This window comes from Cyprinodon variegatus, unplaced genomic scaffold (genome assembly GCF_000732505.1).
Source record: "Cyprinodon variegatus isolate N-32 unplaced genomic scaffold, C_variegatus-1.0 Scaffold441, whole genome shotgun sequence".
NCBI lineage: Eukaryota > Metazoa > Chordata > Actinopteri > Cyprinodontiformes > Cyprinodontidae > Cyprinodon > Cyprinodon variegatus.
Window position 1 is genome coordinate 84947 of NW_015150894.1, and position 19308 is coordinate 104254.

Sequence of the window (19308 nt, forward strand, 5' to 3'; positions counted from 1 at the left end):
AGTTTATATTCAATCACCTCATCTTCTAATGGCTCGCGTTACTAATGATGGGTACATAAAAACAGAGTAAGAGTTGTGATACTCTAACAAGAATACTTCAGTAAAAGTAAAACTTAAGTTACTCAAGTTAATATAACTGAGTATCTAGTTACTACTCACCATGGGTTTTTAGTTATAAAATGTGAGGTCCATGTGTGAAGAGTTACCAGACAAATATGACCAAATTATATACAGTAGTAGCCATTCAAAATTTCCCCGCTTTCCTTGATGGGTCCTTGGCTGGTCCACTACAATTTAAAGCATCAATCTTTGTGCTAAAATCTTCTGTCATGATTTGTGGACATTAAGATCTAAAGAGAAGCGTCATCTCCTGGTCAGAACCTATAATACAGTAATAGGAAATAATACATGCCCAGCAGAAGGCCAGTGGCTGGAAGCTGGAGAGGATTTGGCTGGGAGTCGCAGGGGGGTCGGCTGTCATTCGGCTGGCGTTTGACTGGGAAGGGCCATTTTGAATGACTGTGTCTGTATACAGTAACATCTTTCAATGCATGAATTAAAAAGAACATTTCTTATTACTAAAATATTATAAAGTTAGCTTTAATCTTTGAACTCTGAAAAATTAATATGCTAATCAGCTGCTTAAGAGCAATACCAGGATAAGCTATTTTTCTCTCTCTTTGTCAATTTACCAGGACAAAATTTAGTTTCTCTTGTCAGTGTCATTTCAAATCTGCTGTTAATCCTTAAAACACACACACACACACCCACACCTTTATTAACACCTCTGAGTTGCTCTGTGTAGCTCTGCCGATGCAGCAGCTGTTTCCCCCACACCAAGCCTGTTAACTGCTTCAGCTGCTAGAAGTTAATTAACTCCTCCAAGGCCATATGTGTGCTATTCAGTCAGTTTAAATAGCAGCATTATCAGGATTAGGCTTTAGTTAAATATCATCGGTCAAAGAAATGCTGCCTGGTTTGAGAGTTGTTCAGACTCTATAGCATGTGTTGATCTTACAGACAGCAGGGCTCTTCTCCTCCAGGCAGCTTATCTTTTCACTGGAAGCCTGATAAGGGCGGATCAAGAAGTCCCAGTATGAAATTAGAAGTCAAATTTTGCACTGACCCTGATATCAAAATATACATAATTTGCTGAATGTGAATATTTAATGATTGTCTGTTTGATCTTTTTTTTTGGTTGGTTTTCCAGTACTTTTACTATAGTTCACAATAAATCTGCAGTGCCCTGCAGGACTTTTTACAGCACATGAACCATTTCTGAATTTGATTTCAATGTATATTATAGAGAATTTATGTAACAGACCAACACAAAGCAATGCATAACTATAAAGTGGAACAAAAGGATACATTTATAATTGATCTTTTCTAACAAATTCAAAGTGGAAAAGTGTGCAAGTTATTTTGTTAGCTTTTAAAAATTGAGTATCACATTAAGTCTAAGTCAGTACATGTGATGTAAAGATGAAGTACTACAAATACTGAAACAATTGTTAAATTTAACATTGGTTGATTTAGCCTGACCTCTTTCTTTGAGCTTCTCTTGCAGATTTAGCTAAATCCTATCGCCAGATTTCTTGTACCAATAGTCTACTTAGTTTAAAGTTTATTGATGACAGTTACAAAAATTGCTGTCTACAATTTTTCTTTTTTGTTTACCTTACAGATTAAAATGTCTGTTTTTAAAAGTCTTGTAATATACGAATATCAAACAAAATTCAACAATTAAAAAAAGCTGGCTTTAACATCTCCTACCTCCAAAAAACCATGCCAGGCACTGAAACTACTTCATTTGTAGTGAAGCATCTGTATAAATAATGGAAGAACATGGGCATAAAATGGCTTAAATCTTAGTAGAAGGTGAAGGCTTTGTAATTCACTCCATTCAGGTCATTTTGGTATGAATGCCCATTGAGGCCAGTTGGCTGTTATGAGTAACAATAAGTGACGTTCTGCTTCTAGATATTATTATCCTGGCCACCCAGATCAACATACGTCATTATGGAGTAAGTCAGTCTGGAAAGGAGAGAGTAGAGCCTTATTTTGAAGATGGGACTAACAGAGTTTTAGAACCAGATATCTTTGTATGTGATGCAGTTTTGAAAAGAAACAAAAGTTCTTAATGAAGTCTTCATCTGAAGAAACTGAATTACTTGCCCACATCCGCCTCCGACAAGCCAATCAACACCTACAGGAAGCCCAATCAGCATCCAGATTTCATATTAAAAGGTCTCAAAATCCACAACTCAGTCTTCTCCCCAGCCAAAGTGCAGGTAGTGTTTTTTCTATGTCTGACTTGGTACAGAAGACCCCGATTTAACCCACCGCCATCCCCCCACCACCTGCATTCCCCATCTCATCTCAACCGGTCTGGCGAAAAACCACCATGTTGAGCCTGGTTCTACCAGAGGTTTCTTCCCAAAGGGGAGCTTTTCTTCTCCGCTGTCAATTCATGCTTGCACATTATGGACAAGTATACAACCTGTGTTTATCCAAGCTGGAGTTCCATCTTCCCAGGTCCCTGAATGAAGCACTAGTATCAGCTCACGCAGTCTACAGGATCTGACAATACAGTTCAAGCACGCCGTCTCCAACCAGCAACCAGTCCATGGACTGAACCTACTTCATCTATCTCCCCTCCACCTCCAGCTTTATGCCTGGGGGGAAATATCCATGTTCTTATACTCCTGCTTATGCATATTAAAGCAAAATTCAGCACCAATGTTTCCTGCTGAGGATTTAGCTCCAAAGACTACAGTAACTGTGTCATTAAAATTCTTTTAATTATCTTCTTCTTTCTGTGTGAATTTTTCAGATTTGACTGCAACCAATTGCTGAAATGTAAAATATATATTCTTGACCGATGATAAATCTTTATGCAATTTTTAGGGACATAATAAAAGGCATAATTTTAAAGAATCACTCCGTCTTATAGAAAAGTGCTGCTGCTTAATGGGCTCAACTTCCACACTGTGATTTAAACCAGAAAGTTTAAGCCTTACCAGACTCATTTAGTGCCCATGTCAGCAGTGGTCTAGTTGTAAAGAATAAAAGAATGGGCATGGTGGAATTTTTATTTTTTTTGGAAGCATATATTGTTGAAAGGGCAATATTATTGCCATTACTGTTAATATATAGTAGAAATTTCACACATTCCCTAATAAAATTTCACAGGGGATGGTATAGGGGGTTGGTCATTTAAAGGCATACTATGCAACATTTTTTAGTTAATTAATGTGTTCCATAACATTTTGGATGATTAAATGAGTCATTTCAGGTCGAACAAAGGTTTTCTCGGCCGCCCTGGTGGTCTGTAGGGGAAATACCGCACTTGCACTTGCAGGAGCCCTCGGCCCGCACCCACAGGCTCAGAAGTCTTGCTTTACGGCGAGAATTTGGCTAACTACAGTCTTTGTTATTTAGACACATGCATAACAAATAATCTATGAAAACAAAACAACAAAATAGTCACTTACCGCAGTAGACATGATGATTCGTTGCGTTCGCCTCTCTGCTAAGCTCAAAACAACCGCACCTGGCTTGACGGAGAAACCAGGAGAACAGCTGAGCATATTTACGACAGTGCACTTTTACTTTCGCCCTCTGGGGGGAGCCTGGCTGGAAAATCAACACCGGTTGCATAGTATACCTTTAAGAAGGGGGGTGGTTGTTAAGATTTTTTAAAGAAGTTTGATGACACCCCCCCTCATCTCGACTACAGCATGTATGTAAGTCATTCTAGGAAGAGACTGAATAAACACCTGACAGTATATCAGTATGAACCCTGACCCTAACATCCCCATCCCTGCATTTTAGGCATATTTGTCTAAAAGTACTTATTGAATTGTATTGCTTTTGCAGCACTGGGAAAGCGATCCAGAAATAAGTCAAAATGGCTTAAATTAAGTTTATTTATCCTTAATTTGAGTAGGTAAATGAGAACGTTTGCCAATGAAATAATTATTTTTACTCTTAAGATAAGATAATTAGATAATATGCACTTGAAATAAAACAATGCAATTGTGTTTTCTTATTTTAAGTGCAAATTGTCTTGTTACATTGGCAAGATGTTTCTTTTACTTTCTTAATCCAAGAACAAATGCACTTATTTTAAGAAAAAATGACTTATCTAGATTTAGATTTTTTTCCAGTGAGGCATCTGTTTATAACTCCAGACTACACCAGGTGATGAATTATAGATGGACTGTATCAGTGTGAATTTGAATGAGTAGAAATGCAAGTGATTGGATAAGAGGTAGATCTGTTTGCCTCAGTTACAAAATGTCCTTAGATGACTTCTTTATTTAATTGATGCTAAACATACCTAAACAGAGGAGAACAGAATGTATCATTTGTTGTCTTAACATTGAACTAATGAGTGCCAAAGGACAATCGTCAAAGGTTAAACCACAAAACAGGTTAAACAGAGGTTAAAGGGACAGAGAATAAGAGCTGAGGTAGTTAAGATGTCTGAACTGGATGCCTCCTGGCTGCTCTCCTTCAGAGGTCTGGGAACTTCCCATCGGGAGGAGAACCTAGGGCAAACCTGGATCTCGCTCGAGGCGTTGTATTTTCCCTCTGGCCTCAGAATGCCTTGGGATCCCCCCTGAGGAAGTGAAAAAATGTCGATAGGGAAAGAGGTGTCTGGCTTTCCTTCCTTGACCATTGCCTCCTTGACTTAATGTTGAATAGATGAATAGAATGAGAGTGCCTCCTAGTAATGCAGATACATCTGCCTCTAGATCAGCAGATTCTAGGACAGTAGTCAAAGGGATACGCTAGCTTTACTTCCTAGGTTTAACTTTCTGAGTTGCCTAAAAATATTTTTGCCAATTAAAGATATTTATCAAATGTTTCCCTTGATTAATTAAAGATTAAGATTAAAGACTCATGTTAGCAACGTTTAAACATACTGAAAGGTAACCTCAGATTTCACCTTTCTAACTCCTGCTCTGCAGCTCTGACTTGTGTCACCTGGCAGTTTTATTCAGCAGTTTGCGCCTTCAAACTGATAGAAAAAAAATCACATTGCTTTGTTAGTGATGTGTTTCATTCCTTAATCACCTTTACAGCTGTTTTTCAATTCAACCGAAATTAAAATTTTAAGCAAACTTTTAAAAGTTCAGAAAAAGGAAATGCGTATTTGAGTTGTTTCTATTTGGTTTAAAGTGAAATCCTCCTATGTCTCATTCTTACGTCTTCAAGCATTGCTCTGGTAAACAGGAAGTAGAGGCTGCAATCTAGCACTGACCACAGGTCAATAATGGAGGTAATTTTAATGAATGTGTTAAGTATAGGGGGGTTTTCTTATGTTAACATGTCAGTTAATGATGGCAATGCTGTTTCCAGCCATGTTTATGCAATCGTAACATCCGGGAAGACAGTAGAAACAGCTGATTAGTCATGTAAGGAAAAGTTCTCTACCTCAAAGCTAATCTGAAGAAAGTCTTTCCATCTCCCGTTTTGCGTATCAACCCCTTTTTACCAAAAGCTAAAAACCCCATCAAGTGAGCGTAAAAACTTTTTTTGTCAGCTTTATGGAGTTTTATTTTGTGTTTTGCTGTTTCTGAAGCGGTACTTTACAATGGGGAGTGGCGGCCTAGTGTTTAGGGCATTGAGGTTCTGATTTCGATCACCACTCCCACGGACTGCCGCTTTGGGTCCCTGAGCAAGACCCTTAACCCCACACTGCTCCCCGTGCGCGGCACAATGGCAGCCCACTGCTCCCAAAGAGGATGGGTTAAATGCAGAGAATTAATTTTGTTGCTCCCTACTTGTGACATTTTAATGACAATGAAACACTAAAAAAAAAAGTAGTGCATTAGACAAAGCTGATGAAAACGCAGCTATGGATAGTTGTTCTAAATGCATATTCTAATGCAGCTACTTTCAACCATAGTCAGAAGTAAAATGGCCTTTTGGATATCCTTAAAGTTGTAAAAGTCACACTTTACGTCCACACTTTGGACAAAAAAAATCATAAACAGAAATAAAATGTAAAGGGTTAATACTTAATACTAATAAAAAACAGTTAATTTAGGCTTTTCATGTCATAAATAATAAACTGTTATTGATCTTAGTAAACACAGCATGGAGTTGTTGATTTTGCAGCAAATATGAAGTTTAAAGGAAAACTAAGATATGCAGGAGATGATGTATCAAAATATTTTATTAATATTTTTATCATTATTTATCAAACTCCATCCTTTAGCTGAGCTTTCTCATTTCAACAGAGAGAAATGAACAATGTAAATTAGCATAGAGGTCTTAGATGTAGGATGGGTTCAGTGTAGAACTAGTATAATTTCTACCAGTGTTTTAAATGACGTTTCGCTCTGGAACTGCTCAGCTGCATTTATTGATCTGCTTTCTTTCCTCCAGAGTCTGAATGCTGCAAACCAGTTAATTCCAAGTCAAAAATGCCGTTTCTAACCTCTCTAAAGCTGAGTCTGAACTGTTCAAGTTAATCTGTAAAGGCCATGCTGCAACTTGCACTTTACTGGGGCCGTACACCAACAGATATTGCTTAAAGAGTATTTTTACTCCCATCATCCTCTTTGTTTTACATTCAGAACCCTTCAGATGCCGGTAAGCTAAATCAGTGCTTTATGGGTAGGAAACGTCTCAGCAGAACCATTATGTGTGTTCCAATTGTCCAATCACATTACTTTTTACGAAATGTTTTGATGGGTTTGGCCGTTTGAAGTGATAAAACCAGAGTTGCCTTGATCACTACTTTGCAGCCTTTCCTGTCCCTCATATTTATGAGCGGTAGCTTTAACTGTCTTAAACTGTAAATATATGAGCTGGGCCTGATGCCCTTCTTCCTCTGGGAGGGGAAAAGAAGTGCTGAGTGCAAGTTGACCCTACACAACTTGCCTGGAATGTAGTGCAGTTTTCTAGGAAGGCTGCAGCGGGCGTCAGCGCTGACGCTCTCACATGCCACAATTAAGGAGAAGCAAAGAGTTTTTGTACGAACAACACAGACGGGCATTGTAGAAGCTGCTCTTGGGGCGCATGGACAAATGCATCTAATGTTCAAAACATCCTTTGAAAAATTGGAGAAATACGAAAGACATGTCTGCAGAGATACAGTGCCTGACAGAGGTTTTCACACCATTTCAACTTGTCTATATTTTGTCACATGGCAGTAAAAAAACGCTGTGTTTTACTGGGGATGATTCGTGCTTGATCAAACACAACATTGTCCTTGATTGTAAGGTTTTGATACAATAAAGATAGAAAAAAAAGATGTCATATGTGATGATCTTTATTAACTGGGTAACTCATGAATTACTGGATTTCTGGTTGGATCTCAATTCTAATGAATGCCACAAAGCACCGGATCATAAACATGCATAGAAGCTGATTTAAAAAGCCAAAAAAATGAAAATAAACTAAAGCTGACCTAAAGATAAGATGAGATAAAAAAAAAAAAAAAATACATTCAGTATTTAAGTTTTAACCTATAGAATCAGCTAGATGAATTGGTTTGAACCTTTTCCCTGGTACTGATACTGTGTGCATCCATTCTGCAACATTCTGTCTGACTCATTTTGCTATGATTCAGCACCGAAACCTCTTAAGTCATTCCCATCATGATGTCATTAGTCCACATGTTTGTGTCAGCCCGCCATGCCAAGGTCAAAAGCAAAATGATTTTTCTTTCAAACCTTTCTGTTTACATCCTAGAGATGAGTGTTTAAAGTAAATATATCCTTGGCTGGAGTCAGACTTTGAATTTAAGGTTACCAGTGTGAACTCCAATATAATGAGCAAGTCATCTTGCTCATTATATTGAGCAAGATGACTTAACCAGCAGAGAAAGGTTGTCATAAGACATTCTTATGTGTGAGTAAACAAACAGTTTATCATAAAAGCTTCATTTTGTTGGAGATTAAGACACTCAGTGTAGGATAAAAGATTATTTAAACTTATAGTAATGTCTTTATGGAGTCATAAAAACCTCATTTTAAAGAAATGTAACACTTTAATTTAGTGAAATATGTGGGTGGAATGTGAAAATGTGTTGAACATATCAAGTAGTTTGAAGTATTTTTTTCTTCAGGAACAGTTTTTCTAAAATCTGTTTTTCATTTGAGATGTTTCAAAAACTGCCCTTTTGTTTCAGAAATAATGCAAGGAAGTGATGGAGCTTAGGGTGAATACTCAGCCTTTCAATTTTCTGAATCACCTTTTCCAACTTTGGCTAACCCTGAGAGTTAAATAGGTACAATTTGTCATTCCTTGGCATGGAAGCCTTGGTACTGATGTAGAGTACGGTATTGTCTGATCTGCTCCTGTCCTTGTGTAACGTGCAACTGGCTGGGAGTTGTTGTATTTGGAAGGCTCTTATCTGCTTTGTCTTCTCTTTCCACTGTATTTTTATTGTGTTTTTTTAATCAACGCTTGGCCTTGCTTGGACCACAGCCCAAGCTGCAGAAATACTCTGCCTATCCCTTTTACTTCTCTTGCTAATTTTATAGCTCTGGCTTCCTTTCCTCTGTCTTTCTTTTCTTACTTTTTTTTTTTTTTTACAGTAGATAAAGGAGGTTTCATATTTTAGAAGCTCTTTTAGTGTGAAACAATGTCCGGTCCTGTGTGAAAAAGGCCAGGGGTCTTCAGGTCTGCCTGCAAACACAGAGCAAAGCTCAGAAATAACTGGGCTCGTTGCCATTCTGCACAGATAGGACGAGGCCCAGGGCAGCACAGAGCAGATATAGGCAGAAGCATGTGAGGCCAAGCCAAGGTCCGTTCAGGATACGCACTCATCAAGAGGTCCGTGACCCAGCCAAGGTGACCTTACACTCACCCCCTTGAGTTTCATTGCCTGCAGGGGAAAAATGTGTGTATAAGTGTGTCTTACAGTGCAAAGTACAGTTGCTCTGGGTGGCTGTGTTTATGTATGACTGGGAGGTTTTTTCTCGGTGTTTTTTAAAGGAAGAAAAAAGTTGGCTTCAGACACATTGGATATAAAGTAATGCGCTCTTGTGAGTTGTAATATTTCTTTTTCAGGTCAAAGTGATATTTCACTGCAGGGATGGTTGGAAAAAAATAAAGCAATAGGGATGACACCACAGGAGGAGGATATTTCTTCAATCTGTCTAAAGTTTGCATCCTGACTCATGGTCAGTCCATCTATGTACAACAGATGTAAACTATACAAGCAAAAATTGACACACTGTAAAAATGTTCTGAAAATCAGTAAAAATAAATGTATTTACCCTTAATTTGAGCATGAAAAGAAGATGATGTGCCAATGGAATTAGCATTTTTACACTTAAAACAAGATAATTTGATATTATAATTGTTTTTTTCTTATTTTAAATGTAAATTGTATTGTTCCTTTGGCAGATTTTCTTATTTAGCTCTTCAATTCAAGAAAAAGGCTTATTTTAAGAAAAAGACTTGCTTTGATTAACTTTTTTTTTCAATGCAATCATCGACTGTTTCTCTTTGCCTTACCTCTGGTCTGCTAATTCTGGGTCAATCCAGTTTGGTGGCATGAACAAAATTAAACAAGTACAGAAAAAAATTGGATTTAAGTGAATTTAAAAAATACAAAAGTACATGAAGCATTCCAGGTTATGATCTGGATCCTCACCAAAATTTCATTGGATTATTCATTAATATGAGCAACACCTATTTTTAATATTTAACTGAAGTCCATCCATAACTTTTCAAGTTAACCTGTATACAGACAAACTCTTCTAAAAACATAACCACCTTGCTGGAGGTAACAATAACAGAATGATACACGTGGAAAGAATGGTGGATTCTTCCTTTTTGTTAAGCCACTAGTCTTTTCTGTAAAATCTTATAAAAATCAATAGTGTAAAAGCATTTAAAGGTGCGTTCTTTTATTCTTTTTTTATCATTTACTGTACATTTGTATTTAATCATTGGAATATGTAACAATAATAAAACCCCAGGCTTCTATTCACACAGCAAAGCTGTTTAGAGTGCATAATTACCTACACAAATGTTTTTAGTCAAGTTTTTTTGTTCTTTTGTTTGTCTGTCTGTGTGCAAGATAACTTGAAGTTATGAACAGATTTTAATTATGTTTTCTACCCAAATTGCACCTCAGTCCAAGAAACAATCTTTTGGAGATGATCCACACCATAATCTGGATATAGGAATATATTACAGGATTCTTTAACATTATTTGGTGGAGAATGCATTTGTCACAGGTCACTACAGAGGACCCAGTATTGAAGACAGAGAGACAGTACAATTACTCAAAAAAGCGTTTATTGAAATACAGATCTGCAGTAACAGCGGCTAGGGCATCTAGGGCAGGGACCTCTGCAGAGAGGAAACACAGGTTAGTGACCATGTAAATCTGGCAGAGAAGGATTATGAACATTAGTCACTGAACTGGTTTAATAATTCAGTCCATGTCCATAATAATCTCGCCTAATAACTGGAATCAGGCATGTTAAAACTGATCAGACAGGAACAGGAAGGGTCAGTGGTTGAGAGAAAGAACAGGAAATCAGAAACACTAAGGTCATGCTAGCATACTCTCCCCAGGGACTCGAGAGTGACAACCCTGATGACTGGAAACAGGCAGGTTAAATAGAAGCAGGAGCAGGTGGATCAGATGAATGGTAACAAAAAAAACTGGGTGGACTTAGACAGGTGAATGAAATTAGTAATTAACTCTTATAGGGCAAGATATGTTTTTGATCACTTGCAAACCCCTTACAAATGGAGCCCCCCCCTGTCCCTCAGTGAGGTCCAGATCTTATTTTGGCATTTGACCAATTAGATGAGCCCTTGAATGATATATTACCTACTGTAAATTAATTTGAAAACAAAAAGTTAACAAGTCAAGAAAAAAAAAGGTAAAAAGCTAGTTGAAAAGTTAAAAAGTAAAGTTAGAAAGTTAATAAGCCTAGTTAACAATTATATTAAGGTTTATAAACTAAAAGATGTAAGTGCCAGTATCAGCATTAATGCCTCTAAAGTTATGCTGGACAAAAAAAATGTGTTTCTCATGAATTTCATGAATTTTTTATATTTGTTATTTTTCTTACTATATTCAGGCAAGTTGGCGTTTCTTGTTATTACATTGACATTCAGTTTAGCCATCAAAATATCCATATTTTGTGAATGTTACAAAGGTAATAAGGTCTTGTCCTCGATTCCAATAACACTATTGGCTGGAAATTTTGATTATTTCACTGAGTGCACTATAAAGGGTTAAGGCAGTCACCAGAGGCTGCAGATACACGCCGTGCCTTATTAAGAAACTTATGAAAGGATTTTAAGGAAATTGTTACCAAAGATGAACATCATGCCAAGGAACAATACATTAAAATGTGGTAATGATCCAGATCATATGCGAGTTTTAGTCATAGTCACAATCTGGGGCAAAATGTACAACTTGGCAGAGGTCTGTGCTCTTCGAGTGCTTTTCCACCTCCTAAAAACTTCATGTTCTTCTCGACTCTCTGCATATTCACTCTTTTCTGGTGTTTAAATGTGTTCTGTCCACCAAAGGCTTTGTGTTGTATTAAGAAGACTACACAATTATTTTTACAAAAAAACAAAGGAAAATTAGTCAGAGGAAATTAGTATACAGAATAATTTCTCAACATAAGGTTCCTTAACATTTCTGACCTAAAGGCTGTAACTTTGAAACGTTAGCAATCGATAAATGCCTTGAAGTCAATTGATTAATATTTAATTAATAGTTAGATGCTGTAGATATCTGAGCATATTACCCATTAACTATTGACTTTATTTTACAACATTGGTCATTCTGTTTCAGAATATTTTCTGAGATTTGAAATTTTAAACAATTTTACAAAGCAAAGTAAATTGAACCTTTCCTTTCTTGCAACTGAAACCACAAATCTGTGCAGATGAAAAATCTGATAAAAAATACATTTGCAGAGTTTTTACTACTGTTAATTGAACACAATTCTATCCAAGCTCCTTTTGTATGCTGGGAATAAATGATTTATTTTCCTACACTAGATGTAATAGCTATACCACATGTTAGAGCTTCTACCCTGGGTACAGTTTGTTTCTTTTCTAATGCTATGAATAATATAAAACAAAAACCCATATTTCAGTTCTTAACATCTGTCTTCATCACATGTAAATCCGCACGTGTCTCTTTCTTTCTTTGCCTCTTGAAGCTCTCAGTTTTTCCCCAATAAATAAAAGAATAACTTGGGGTCAATCTCAGTTTAACCCATCCAAGGTCTCCTATTTCTTTTGCTTCACTTACTTTATTACTGTAACTATACAACTACAATTATGACTAAATATATGAGATCTGCTTGGTAAAATGGACCTGGTTAAATTTATATTTCTTTATTATTATGTTTCCAGAATTACCTTTCTGCACATCTGAATCAGCGTACTGTACACAATTTATTTACATACATATTTATCATCCTATATGTTTTGCGGTAGTATATTGTAATAATAACATCAATAATGCATTTTTTTATGCTGTCAAGAGTAGCAAAGAACAAAATCAGTTTTTCAGAACATCAGCATTAACAAGAACTACATTCACGCGTCAAATGTTTATTTAAGAAATGGGTAAATCTGGCAGTTTTACCTAATCTAAGTTTAACATTTTACTACTACACCTTTGCTGATAAAGGGTTAAAGATTTCTTCAAGTTTCTTTAGGTGACTGTAAAATAACTATTAAATACTTAAATATTATAGAATGCTGGTAAGTCTTGCTGCTGCTGATATTTTCTCAGACTTATAGAACATTCTGCTTGTGAGGAGTCGGCTCTTTTGAAAACCGAACACAATGAGAGTCGGGATCCCAGCTGCACTCTGTGAAGATCTCAGGGTTGCCAGAGTAGATCATCTCCCCCTTTCTGCAGCGTCCTCTTCTTTCTAACATCTACATCTATAATCTTTATCTTTTCATTGGCTCCATATTCACCTTCCTTTATGCAATAGATCCACCATTTCTCTTCTAAATATGCACTGTCCTTCTCTGACAAAACCCTCCTGACCTTTGTCTGCATCCACTCCACCTTGTTTGTTTTCTCCTCTTCATCCTCCCCCTGACTTTTTTTTGCTTTGAATATTTGACCTCAGACACTGAAACTCATCCATTTATTAATCTATACTTCTCACACCTTCAATATTGCACCATTCTTGCAAATTGTTGGTTGGTAAAGTTATCAAATATTAACTGAAGTTATACAGAATGTGGTGTTTACTATTGCTTCAGTTTAATCCACTCTGGATATTTGTGGTATTCCAACACTTTTCAATTAGCCTATTTTTCCTATTTTGAATGGACCATATGCCTCATTCATCAGAGAGGTTAAAAAGTACAAAAAAAAAAGGGAGTTTCAACTTTTAACTCTTTTCTTCTCACACAAAAACAATAGTTGTGGAAAAAATGTGAATCCATTTAACACAGGGCATATAAACAGTTCCCCCTTTAAACCATTTCCCATTTTGTGACACTCCCCCCCAAAAATGTATTGCGCAACGTTTACTATGAAATATTTGGCAATAATGTGGCAAAATGAAATAAAAGATAAAATAATGTATTTTCAAGAAGCTGTACCTGCTGTTTTTTTGTTTTTGATTTGCTTTTCTTCCAGAGGCCTGTTTCACAAAGCAGGTTCCAACAAACTTAGAAACAAATCCTGAACTCTGAATTGATCTAGCCTAATCTACTGTAGGTTCACTCGTAGAGGAGCAAGTGTGTGACAAGTAGGAAAAGTCTTCAGTGGGGCCCGAAATTGACGGGTCACCATGACTCCAGGTGACAGGAAGTGCACTGGAACAAGTTTTTCATGAAGAATTAGCAAAAAAAAAAAAAAAATATTGGCGTATTTAAATGAAAGAGCAAGAACACTAGAGCTGCAAAGGAGAAGGAGATGGTGTAGGAAAAGATTGTTGCTCCAGTTTATGCATACATTGATATGTAGTGACACTGTAGACAGCACTTTATAAAAGGTCTTGTTCTTTCAATTATCTTTCTCTCTCAGTTGTTTAACCCCCCTGCCCTGGTGTGGTCCTGACTTATGCTGCTCTGTTCTCTAATAAAAGCCTTATTTACTGTGCACTTGTGCTGCTTTCTAAAAAACAAAGCAGATCTCAGTCCTATCTTTCTTTTTTTTGTTTTACCTGGGCACAACAAAGGTTAACAACACTAGTAACATTTCCTAGAATGAATCAAACCTTTATCTCAGCAAAGACCATTCAGTAAAAATGAAATGAATCAATTCACACGTCCTGTAACATCATAGGTAGGCTCCCTGTTGATGGTGACAAGCTTGGTTTGTCCTTTTATATAAAAGCTGCTTCTCACTCTTTTCCCCCCACTGCAACTTTAAACTGCAAAACAAGCTGTTACTTTATACATGGTCTGCATGCAGCAATCTTTTTTCATTCAGATAATAAAGTCCAAGACATTTGTGGGAATGGCTTCTGGGAGGTACAGGTCATTCGAAACATGGACATTTGGTCATGTTATCATGGGCTCTCATTTTATTGCTGAAATTTAGAGTGTTGAAGCTTAACAGCTTTCTGGTTGGCTAAAATCACCTGTAACCTCAAACTACAGCTTATATCAAAATACTGTAAAATGTGTTAAAATTTCATATCACCATTATTGAATAAGATTATATTACGGTATATATATATATATTGACACTGATTTATTGTCCAACATCTATATTTACCACAGTAACATTGTGTGACTGGGATTCCATCCCTGCGCATGCTTACAATCGCTCAACAAGCCAAAGCAAAGGAGTCGAGCCAGTATGAAGCTCCCGGCGTAATTGCAAATATAAAAGTAAGAAATCAAGAGCAAAAAGGCGCAAGAAGATATTTGTTTCTTATGGATAAAATTGGGGTTGTGTTGGAAAGCAATCTGACTGTTGAAATACCGTAATTTTCAGACTATAAGCCGTGACTTTTTCCCCATTTTTCGACCTTGCGACTTATATAAAAATGCGGCTTATCTATGGACTTTTACAGCTAACGGCCACTAGCGTAATACCTAAATCGATGGATTTTACCATCCACCATGTTGACGTCACATTTGGTTCAACACACAAGTATGGTAGTATGTAATGTGGAGGTCCTCCGGAAGCAGACTTCTACGTACGAGACAGCGAGAAAGACGGACATTGCGAGCGCAAGACAGTTTGTGTGAAACCTGCAGCTTATAGTCCGGTGCGGCTTGTATATGTACAAATCATGCAATTTAGCTTCTGTGGCTTATATTCAGGTGCAGCTAATAGTCCAAAAATTGCAGTACTCTAAAGCTGAGGAGGTATTATGATGTCACTGCGAAGCTGATAGACACATGAGAACATCTCTTTACTAACTCAGATGTCTAAGAGGCATTACAGCATAGTAAAGCCATATTGCTTTCTAGTCATTCTGTGGTACTACCAGTAGATGGCACCATGCCTGTTGATGGTGCCCTTGGCTAGGGTCTATTTAGGCTAAAAAAGGACTATAACGACAGACGCTTGGAGTATATAGCCTTATTTTATCATACCAATTGGGTTTAAATTGTTTTGTTATAGGCAAATAATGTGACTCTGTCCCCATCCTCCCTTTAAACCTCAATGTTTGGTAAATAAATGTGCTGTCAACTATGTCTCTGTTAAGCAGAGGTAGTGGGAAAATGGCTTGTGTTCAATTTTACCACTTAGGTAGAAGTTCAACAATATAAAGAGGGGGTTTGATTGTTTAACAATGTATGGGACACTGCAGGGTTTCTACACTGAAATTGGGAAGTTCTTCTTTTTTGAACACAGGTTTTGATAAAAAAACAAAAAAAAACCTCTTCAATTATGTAATGATTAATAGTTTTGCAGACTGAAGTTCCTCAAAATACTCTTAAAAAGCGGAATTCCAATCAATTGCTTTCAGACATTATTCAGTTTGTAATGAATTTTGATCACCATGAAATACTTGAAAAGTAGGTTTGCAGGCTGTTTTTCTTCTTTATCCATAACCCTTTTCTTAACTAGAGTTTCCCATTAAATCCATTTGAATCTTGTCTATCAATATAAATATTGATGCACTGATATGAGAATTCTTGGGTGACTGTTTACATGTTAATAGGTTTATTTTTTAATTCATTTTATTATTACTTCAAAACCAAGTTCTATTCAATTTCTCAGACTAATATGAAGTGATGTTGCAGAGATAATGTAATGGGAAATAGATACTGATCAGTAGATATTAATACTGCTGTCAGACCTGGTTTCTTGTTAGGCATCACGTTTGAAGATCAGCATAAATGTGTTCTCTGAATCAAATGCTTTATGCTATGCTGATAAATGAGATTAAACATTTGTCGATAATGCAATGGATGCATATTTAAATTGCTTCAACAAATTAAAGATTTTGCTGATTAAAAAGGTCACTTCTATAGATGCCGAGGTGAGCAGTCATTTTCACTCTCCTTGAGATTCCAAGAACGTTTTTAAACTGCAAAAAGGTGGCGTATCAGAATGGGTTCCTGGATTTCTGGTATGTGAAATGTTTTTCATCTGTATTTGGTTATGCAATCGTCTCTTCAAACACTGTGTCAGCCGGGCCATTGGAATCTGGAATACGACGGATTCCCTGATTGGCTCAGATTTTCGACCTTTAAGTTAAATAATAAAAATCCTGAATTGGTGCTAGGAAACCTCTTACAGTTAAACCTTGAATCAACTGTTCTGATCACTGAGAAAGCAGTTTCAGATTATTTCTTATTTATTTATTTTTGCAGTTGAAAGTCAGAGTGGTGAATCTATTGTTTCCAAATAAAAGTATAATGGCATCAGAATATGTAGTAAATCTCTCTGCAACATTATCTCTAATTTTTCTACATCATTTAGTTATTTTTTATGTCTTCTGTCCAGCAGTGGAGCCCTCAGATTGGTGCCAAGGAGAGGCCAAACCGGTTTACCTTCACAAGTGGAGCAAGTTACAGCTTTTGCTATAATCATCTGCTAGATATATAAACACATAAAAAACTTGAATAAAGAATTGCTTTGTTGTTCCTTCAAATGCAATGGACACTGGGATTAAAGCAAAAGGAAAAAATCGAAAGAAATTAAGAGAAGTGAGATAAAAAAAATTAAGAATAAAAGAGAGATAAGAGGGGATAAAAAGAAAACATCCCTCAGATTTTTTCTATACCTGCAGAAAAAGCGGGAAACAAAAAATATATATCAGCAAAATAGTTACTATAAATATAATTGTACCATTTAGTACATCATGTACTGTATTTGGTGGCAAACTGCAGCTCTGTACTATATATGGTACATCTGTCTATCGTGAATACCTGCCGGCAGCTGAAATGAAACACCAATCGGCACAAGTGCCAGTGAGCCTGTATAAATATGGTTTCTCAATAAGAAAGTACAACAACCAGAGCCACAGACCTGCCCCCAAAGGCAGAGACGGCAGAGGATAGAGCCATAGACATCTAAAGATCCTCGAGAGCAAGGGAGCCCCAGGGACAACCATCGCCACCGCACCTACACAACAGAAGAGAATCCTGTGTGAATCAGCCATAGTGCAGAAGAAGATGCAACAATGAGCTCACAAGCCAATGGCACTCCACCTACCATCAGAGGCCTGACAATGAGCTGGACACAGAGAGCTACCAACACATCTGCAGTAAGGAAATAGGCGCAACATTTGACTCTAAAATTAACCTGGAAAACCTCATAAAAATGACTCTCCAAGTGTTTGGGTAGTAAGTACTTTTATTTTGAAGATTTTATCTACTCTGTCAAAAGTTTTTACTTCTCTGCTACCTAATGCTCACTGCCTATTGTCATGATCTTACAAAGGTTCAGACCCAAATGCAGAAAACCGAACAGGGAGACCAGGGAGAAGGTTTAACAGGTTTTATTGAAGAAGTAAAACAGAGAGAGAACTGTTGCTCTGTACACTGCTCAACTGAAACTGAAAAGTGAGGGGAAGACACAGAGGTTAGTTCAGGCTCAGTGGGGAATTTGACTCGTGAACTTGAAGAAGAGGATTTGGTTGTTGACTCACATTTCCAGAGAAGTAGTTGAATCCTTGACTCTTGTCTGTGTGCTGTAGTTCCAGTGTTTGTCTGATTCGGTGGAGGGCGGAACAGGGTTTACCCAGAATGCGGTTGTTAGTAGGTGAACGGAGAAACTGACTGCCACTCAGATTTCCTGCGGTACTTGAACGGGCCATAGTGGAGATTAATCCCTTTCTTGGTGCGAAGCTTAAAAGATCTCTTGGGGAAAGTGGATCCAAACCTCCTGTTTGAACCCCAGCTCAGTTTGTAGCTCAGTTGATCTTTCCAGGGAGAGAAGGTCTGAAAAATCCAGTTTGAAGTTAAACTCAGGTTGACAAAAACTCAGTTTGACTCAGCAAAACTCAGCTTTGCTAGAGTACCCCAAACTGGCAAACACTCTGGCGTCGAGGTAGTGGCAGTCAGCAGCTTAAGAGCACTCTGTTAACGAGGAAACCATCAGCAGGTGTGTGAGGAGGTGGATCGGAACCAAGCGCCTCCTGGTGGATGAAGGGAGACAAACACAGAAAAACAGACACAAAAACAGGAGTCCTGACACCTATGACTCTACTGTTAAACAGATGTTAAATGTAATCCTTTGCTAATGTAAACATAGGAACTACAAGTAACGTAAATCCAAATATGAGGCAAAATTACAAAACAAATAGATAGTAGTTAAATGCATTTTCAATGCTGAGGTATAAAAGTTCTTTTAAACATAATAACAATATAGATTAGTGTGAAGTTCAATCATTGCAGTATTTTAATTACAGCTTATCTTTGTATAATCCTAATAGCGTGATGTTCACAGTATGATCTTTAGATGGCGATAAAATGCCTCCAAATGTTTCTTAGTATGTAAAGAAAATGCATCAACAGACATCACAGTTGCAGCATAAGGCGAAATGGAGACAATGGCCATAAAATTGTGCATTATAAAAGTATTTTCCTAATGCTCAGTTAACCAGTTAAGACCTTCTTTTCAGAACATTTTTCAGTCTTTTAAAACAGCCAAAATAATTTAGCTGGATTTCAACTTCTGAACTTCACAGTAATTTTTTTAGCTCTAATTATTTTAGATAGAAGCTAGTACAAATGTTAATGATAAGCAGTAGCTGGGTCCAGCTTTAATTATGCTCTCATACCTTCTGAGTTTAATGAAACACTTGACTGTATGAGAAAGCTGCACACTGAGCACTAATAACTGATCAAAATGGGACATGTTGGCACATAACTCTTAACTTTAATGCCATATAAAAGTGTCCTACTGAGGCCTGC